This window comes from Branchiostoma belcheri, unplaced genomic scaffold, assembly GCF_001625305.1.
Source record: "Branchiostoma belcheri isolate BF01 breed outbred unplaced genomic scaffold, Haploidv18h27 scaffold23, whole genome shotgun sequence".
Classification (NCBI taxonomy): Eukaryota; Metazoa; Chordata; class Leptocardii; order Amphioxiformes; family Branchiostomatidae; genus Branchiostoma; species Branchiostoma belcheri.
In genome coordinates this window covers 739081-747206 of record NW_017803824.1, presented here as the reverse complement: position 1 = coordinate 747206, position 8126 = coordinate 739081, and positions in this window count along the sequence as shown.

Here is an 8126-nt window from a genome sequence, read left to right as displayed (position 1 = left end):
GAGTAGATTATTCGCCATAACATATTCTGTGCCATTTGTTCAACCTTCATGACCACGTAGATTTCATAGTGAAAGCAACTTTTTTTTTGCAAAACTTTTTTTTTTATTCGCACGCGCGCATCAGTTTTGGGATTCCCAGAGGATGTCATCCATATAATCAAATCAACATGGCCTTAGGCTGCAGGGTACCATTCTCCCAAGGCAGAGCTATCCCGCGGCAAATACAGATACTTTCACGGTCGATGTTCAGGAGAACTTGCACGTCTTGTTCCGCCGCTCAGAACCTTTCAGCGTGCCACTAGGTTATCTTCCAGTTCTCATCAATACACCGTTAACATACCTGTCTCCAAGTCATTTTACAACACCAGCTTCTTTCCCCGGAGTGCAAAATTATGGAACTCTCTTTCAAACAGATGCTTTCCGTCCGACTACAATCCACAAAGCTTCAAAACAAAGGTCCACCGCCATCTCCTGACATAACTACGCTATACTCACTTAAGTACCTCTAGCTCTATGCCTAGAAGTGGCCAAAAAAAATTGGCCTTGCATTGAGCAACACCGATAAAAAAAGTTAGCCTTGGGATTAGTGCTACCGTACTATAGTAAGAAAGCAACCCTGCCTCGGAAGGATGCAGGACACAAGCAGTTTCTGAATCTTTGTAACATATACACAAGATAGATTTGATCAAATTTATTTTAAGGGCCCATGCACATGGGCGTCACTAGACGACAGACGAATAATGCCCAGACTATGCATGATGTACGAAATGACTAATAAACTGGTGGACTTACCAACTTTGATACATGAAGGCATGACTATTTCTTGTTCTTTCCTGGGCTGGTATTAGGTACTACTAAGTAACTAATACTAGCCCAGGAAAGAACAAGAAATAATCATGTTTTCAAGTACCAGAGTTATCAACCAAGAATTGGGGTGTTCAAAAACTCGTATTTCACAAGAACTATCGTACATGTAGAGTTGAAACCATTGCCATCAAGCACAGTTGGGACATCATCACTAGAAAGCTTTCAACAACTCCTGCAATTAAATGTGCAAAGATTGAGCGTAACAAGTCGTTCGGTGTGATATAGCTGGCTGCCGCCGCGCCGCGTGCCTGTGAAGCTGGTGTGTTATCCCGAAGGGTGGTTATATACAGTAAAGGGTATACCTATAAAGACAGACACTACTAATTCCTAAATCTTTGTACCATACACTCGAGCTCGATAGATGTGATCAACTGTATTTCAAGGGCCCATGCACGCGTGTTATTCAAACTTATAAATCAGAACAAGTCAATTAACCAAGCAACATAATTTCTTTGTGAATGCTAGGTGATGGCCTATTAAAGCTAGGTGTAAAGTAAGTTTTAGAGTGAGCAAACTGAATGGTGAACAAACTTTCGAGGTTCATAATTATATAACAAGTCAGAAAACTGTATGAATGAACATGTAAAAAATCTATGTTCATAACATCAGAAAACTGCATGAACTGAATAACAATCACTTAACGATGATAATCTTAAAAGCACAGCAGTCTTGACTGTGGATAACGGATAAAAGATAGCGTTTCTTTAGCCTCCATAGCATGCCAAAAACTGGGGGGTATTGGGGGTCTTCTGGGTCTTAAGGAGCTTTTTGTGCTATTTTCTGATATATATATGATACGATTCCATATAGACAACATAACCGGCCTGGTTGAATTACCCCAGTTTTTTTGAACTGGGCTTATCAGAAAGCAGCCGAAGACCACCAAACCCCCAGTTCTATAAGCCTGCTACGGAGTCCAGCGTTCCTTTTCCAAGAAAGCAAACTAACTTTGTTCAGAAGACCAACACACATTACTTGGAAACACCAAGTGCTGAGGATAAGTGAGTGAGTGACCTGGTACATCGAATGATGGCGCATTTTAAAACAATTAAAACGCAACTTTTCTTTCGACGCTCCCCTCCTGGGAAAGAGATGATGGATTCTGATAATCTTTTTCACGACTTTTGGGTCTCAGAACAGCGCCGGTTGGGATACTGCATAGGCTGGGCTAAGTGGGTTCAGCCTAGCCTGGTTAACCAGACCGCCGTGAGCCCAGCGCTATCCCTTCGGCGCCGAGAGCGTTTGGGGCCGCCAACCAGGCCTCAATTACCGCGCTTCGGGCCGGGTTTCGCTAAAAAAAAAAAGACTAAGCGTAATACAGGAAGTCAGCGGATACAGGGAAACCAGCTGGAGATAGGTCCGTGGTATAACTCGCCTGTGCTTGGTAAAGGCCGGGGCCGAAATTTTACCGCCAAGCCGACCAAAGATTTGGTACCCAGGCTTGGTTCAGCCGGCCGCATTTCATTCTATCACCGTCTCCTAGGCTTCCGCGGGGGCGGTGAAAGCTTTTATGATCATTATAAAGTCATAACAGATTGAACAAAAAGTACTGTAGACGTTACAAGCATAACACAGGGGTGCAATTCAAGGGTGAACCATACAAATTATACAATCCCGTATGACAACTCATACTGTGACTTCTCTATCCTTTTTATTGAGCTGAGGTCGACAAGAGAAGTTCTGGTATTTTTCACTTAGTGTTTTAGGAGGGCATCCGCAACTCTAGGGTATTTCTGATCTACTGTGAAATACATAGAATGTGCTTTTGACTAGTTGCAGTATTGACGGGTGGTTAATATTAAGCTGCATGAATCAAGATTTTTATGATGCGTATTTTGGCAGACTGGCAGATACCAGCTTTCTAAAATGATACATTTCAACAAAGCTCTGCTACACAGGAAATTAAAGCTCGTCTGATACAGGCATAAATATTGCATCTTATGGGATGATGAATCTTCGCTCGTTTCGAGCCGCACGGTGCGCGGTATTTCCCTGGATGTTTCTCTAATTAAATCTGGTATTAAAAACCTCTCGGAGTGATATTCCGCATTCGTGAGTCGTAGATCGATCACTTTTCTGACATTCACGGCAGTTAGACGCAATATTGGGAACATTTTTCTCCAGACTTGTTGGAGGGCCTGCATGCCACTTTTAGTAAGGCGTAATCAGGCTTTTTTTAGACTTCGTAATTCGTAAGCAGCATCCGCAAAAAATCAGCTCACTTCGTAATTGGACATTAGCTGCAAATCGTAAAGTCGTATTAAATCAGCTCTGAGACTTTAACGTAATTCGTAATCGGCGGCGATTTTGGGTAATTCGTAATCCTCCCCCATGCAGGCCCTCTAGTTGTCGAATCTCTGTAGGGACGTTCAGAATATCAAGTACGTGGGGACTATTTGTCACCCAAGAAGCATGTTCGCGTAGTAGAGCCGCCCAGACGTACAAGATCGGTGTTGTTACGGCCCAGAAACGGCACTAATGATGCCGGAGTTGTCTGAGCGCTGGTAGACGAATGGACCCATCAGGCACACTTATCAGACAGACAGCTTCGTCAATCAACCGATCACAACGTTTTTTTTTCAATCTTGATATACATTGTAAATTTACTCCAGTACAATATAAGTTTAAACAGAACATATTTTGCCTTTTGCATGAACGGCATTGATTCTATAAACAATACATTAAGTTGCAAAACTAATGTGTTGGTTTCATTGTTTTCATGTGTTACTTGTCACGTACAGGGCATTCCTGAAAATCAGTGTTTTTAAATAGCACTGAGGTCTCTAAAAGAGATATTTTGCCCCATCCAGCTGCTGGCTACATGTCATTTGGACCATGTCACAAATCAAATCAACATTATTGCTCAACAACTGTAACTGGTACGATGTAGATGAAATAAGAAACAAGGAGGGTACTGGATACATTATACTAAAATACAATTCTAACAGAGCTAATACATAATCTGGGACATGCTTGGCCCAATAAAATGCCCGAGTAAGACGAAAGGATTGAGTGTGAGAGAGATACTAAATCAATTTTACGAAAGCTGATCTGTTGTATGTTTTGTTTGAGGGGTTGTTATTATCTAGAGGTATGTCGGTTACTTACTGATTCGGATAGGAATTGTCCTACGTACACCTGATATCTGAGTACATGAGAAATAGTACTTGAAGTTATAGTTACACATTTTGCGGGTTGCTGGTTTCGCACTGGCCAGCCTAGTGTGCTGAGGTACGAGTATGGAAGCCACGTGCACAGTAGGCTTGCTTCACTCTTGTTCTCTGTAACCTGTAATCATTATGTATGCCAAAGTCAACTTTGTGTACTTAATGGGCTGCAGTACCTTCACTCTTTACTTGAGGGCTCTTTACCAAGTCAAAGAGGTTGAAAAGACCTTTCCAGAGAATCCTTCATGGAGGTTTCAAGAACACTTACCAAAAGCACAAAATCACCGTGAGTATGGGGGGATGCTTATTACTGAATAAATACATTGGGTAAGCAAAAAAAATTAGCCATGCCTCAAGACAACATATCAAATTACATGCCTATGTGAAACCAACTTATCACAATACTCCTGCAGAGGCAAACCTTCCCGGAGTAATAAAAACTAGACCAGTTTTTCAAATATTTATTACTTTGTGATCAAAGTGTACAGTAGTGTGTTGCTCAGGCATTTTCAAAGCTTGGTATCAAAAACTCACTACAATGTCCTAGCACTTAAACCTAAATAGATTATAACTACCCTGTAGCCTTATGTAAAGACCTTTGCTCTCAAAGCCCAAGTATTCATATATTTTGGATCTATTCTAGGACAAGGTGGCCACTCTTGTACTAGAATAGAGGCAAAATACACGAAAAATAAAGGCTAAGTGAGAACAAAAGACTTCTGAAAACTTAATTTAAACCTAGACTACAACTAACCTTAACACTACTTGAAAGTTAATCTGTGTTCAACTTGGTAGAAGTCAATAGAAAAGAAAAAAAGATTGAACCGCAATTTCCAACACTAGTCTTTCCCTGACATTGGCCTTAACACTAGCCTTAACAGTAGACTACAACTAACCTTAACTCTAGAATACTACAACTAACCTTAACACTAGACTACTACAACTGACCTTAAGTCGTGACTAGACAACTAAACTTAAACACTAGGTTAACCAACCTTAATACTAGACTACAACTAACACTAATGTCTAATTTTAAGATTACTAAAGTTAATTGACTAAATGTACAGAAATTTTGAAATTAGACTAGTGCAAAATTCTCCAAAGGGACATTCCAATAGTCATGTCTTAAAGTTAAAACTAGCTTAACATCTTAATGGCTAGATGTGACCAAAAGTAGCCAATACAAACCAGCATTGCAATCAATTCTAAAAGGAGACATTTACAAGTTTGGAAATCTCAAAACTAAATAATCAATTTGTCATTTTGTGCAAGAATAAATAAAACATTTGACATCTCTCACAGCTGATACGTACAAGGAACTAAAATAATACTTGACGACACTTCTTCAGGAGAAATTCTCGTCAGCCTGTTGTGTCCTGGTCTTCACTTATACTGCGTACGTTCGTCTCTCCCAGTGATTATCTGACCTGGTTTTGAACTGGTTTAACCTGAGCAACACTTGTCTAATACACATCATACATAATGGCTGTAAAATGATACAATGTGCATTCTATGAAGAGCATTAACAGTAACTTCGTTTGACTTTACATATATCTGTGTCTGTATCGGTATAGCCAGTATAACCGCCATTTGGCGTAACACACCAGCTTACCAGGCACTCGGCGTGGCGGCAGCTGGCTATATCACACCGAACGACTTGTTACACTCAATCTTTGCACATTTAATTGCAGGAGTTGTTTAAAGATTTCTAGTGATGATGCCCCAACTGTACTTGGTAGCAACGAGTTCCAGCCTACGGTAGTTCTTGGGAAATATAAATTCTTCCTGCAGAGGAATGATGCTGGTGCTGGGCTATTGGCTGGGCGTTAACGATCTGTGATGCAACTTTAGTTCAATTAACAGCATTTATTAACAATCCCCTCTGTCTACCCGAGGCATTAGCGGTGGGGAGAATCACAATCACTTGGTTATCGGCAAGGCGTAATGAGAATGTTGACAACAGCCCTTGTGACGGTGCTGGTGGAGATTAGGACACTTTGAGAGCAATGGTTACTTCTGCACACAGTGCTTCAACCCGTTCCTGTGGCAACCAGGTCCAACGCTTGGCCTGATCAGCTTCTGTACCCACGCTGACGACCGGAATTGCGCTCAGAGGTAACTACAAAGTTTAGTCCTCCAGAAAACAGTGACTTCCGCAGTTCTGTTAGCTCATGATCACTTAGGCACTTCATCTTCCTGTCTTCCCTTCTGGCCCTGTGCCGAAGTCTTGGTTCGGGATCTCAAGACTAACGGATACCCCAGAACCAGATAATCCACCACCACCCCACCCCACCCCGCCCCATTATTTCCTTCACAAGGCAGCTTATGTAATGGTCAGGGTTCCCGACCCACTGACAATCACATAATGCAGAAAGAAAGTCAGGCAGTACAAGATACGTAAATAATCACGGGCTAACAGAACTTGGGGAAGTCTCCGTTTTCTAGAGGACTGAACTTTGCAGCAACTCCAAACTCAATCCCAGCCCCCGGCATAGTCACAGAAACCAAATCAGCCATACATCGGACCTGTATCCCACAGAAGTAGACTAAAGCCATGCGTGCAAAACGAGCCAAAACCCTCAAAATGCCCCAACCCCCAACCTGAGCAATGTCACTCAGGATGTCACCAAAGCAAACTCAACCACCTTGCCAACAACCAAGAAACTGCGATTATCCCTGTCGACAATGTCTCAGATACACAGAAGGGAATTCGTAAGTTTCAAGCATGTTCCAAAAGGTCCAAAATCACATCACAAATCACTAACCTTTTTTTTTTCATCCCTTAACAATTAAGCTTTCCATGAGACGTGTAGTTGAAGGCAACAAGAAGATCATGGAAGATGCTGAGAGATGTCCCGATTCCGTTCCAGATTCTTGCAACTACATGAATGCCAAATTACAAACAATTAGAACAAGACAGGTTCAGTTGAACATTTTGCTTTGTGGTTAAAACACTATTTTCTGAAAGAGGCACAAAGTCTACTTTAACTTTAATACTGGTTCCGAACTTCGATTCTGCTATAAAGCAAACTGTTTACTTGTCACACGATATAGTAAAATACCTTGTCAAAGTTGGACCGCCACTGGGAGCATCGGAGATTCAAACTGACATCGGAGGCGATTAACCGGATCACTCCAGGTAAAGAAGCCCTCCTCAGTCGTATGCGGTAGCGAATCGGAGATATTCCTACGTTGCAAAGAGGAGAGAATGTGTGTTAGGTTATTTGACTCCGTTTACGAGTATATATTTCATGGAATTTTCCGTACACGTATCAAGTTCAGAAGTAGAAAAGTAGAAAGCAAAACGCTACGAAACCAAAGACATTTGACGTTCCACTGTCACTGAAGGTATAAACGGGTCCAATTCTCACCTTGAATGAGCCCGAATATACTTCTCGGCGTGGTGACTGATGCCCTGGACGTTTGGCGACGCCATTTCCCCACACATTTCGGCTTGCAGACTGCCGTGTCGATAGAAGAGCGACTGTCAACTCTTCGCGCTATAGAAGCAGTTCAAAATCGACTTCAAATTCAAATTGAATCAGATATAATGTCTTGGACAAATCTTTCGCATCGTTGTTGTCATCTTTCGATTTCCATGTCAAGAACGAATGTCCGTAATGATCAATGATGGCAGGGGATTTGGCTCATATTTTGCCGTGATAGTACTCCGCCCACAACCCTCCAAATTCTTTTGAAGTGCTTGGGTGACCTCAAAACGAGTGTTTTAGCCTTCTCAAAAAACGTAATGTCAGCCTAAATTTGAAGCACTTTAAGGCCAAAGAGGTTTTGTTTGCTTCAATTTTTGTAATCCTGTATTATAACTGGCATCAAATGCATGTTTGGCGCTCCCTTGAAGTGGTCTCACACGACATTTCGTTTCAGAATAAACAAAAAAATGAAAGCAGCTCATTCTTTAAATCCACAATAAGAAGCCTTCAAGACATTTATTTATTAACCCTTTTATCATTTCTAACACTAACAGATAACAACTTACAATACTTTAATAATCACATAAAAGTGCCTTAACCTAAAACAATGATGACAAAATGACCAGGGCATTTCAATGCTGTGAGGTGCAGTTCTTTTCAG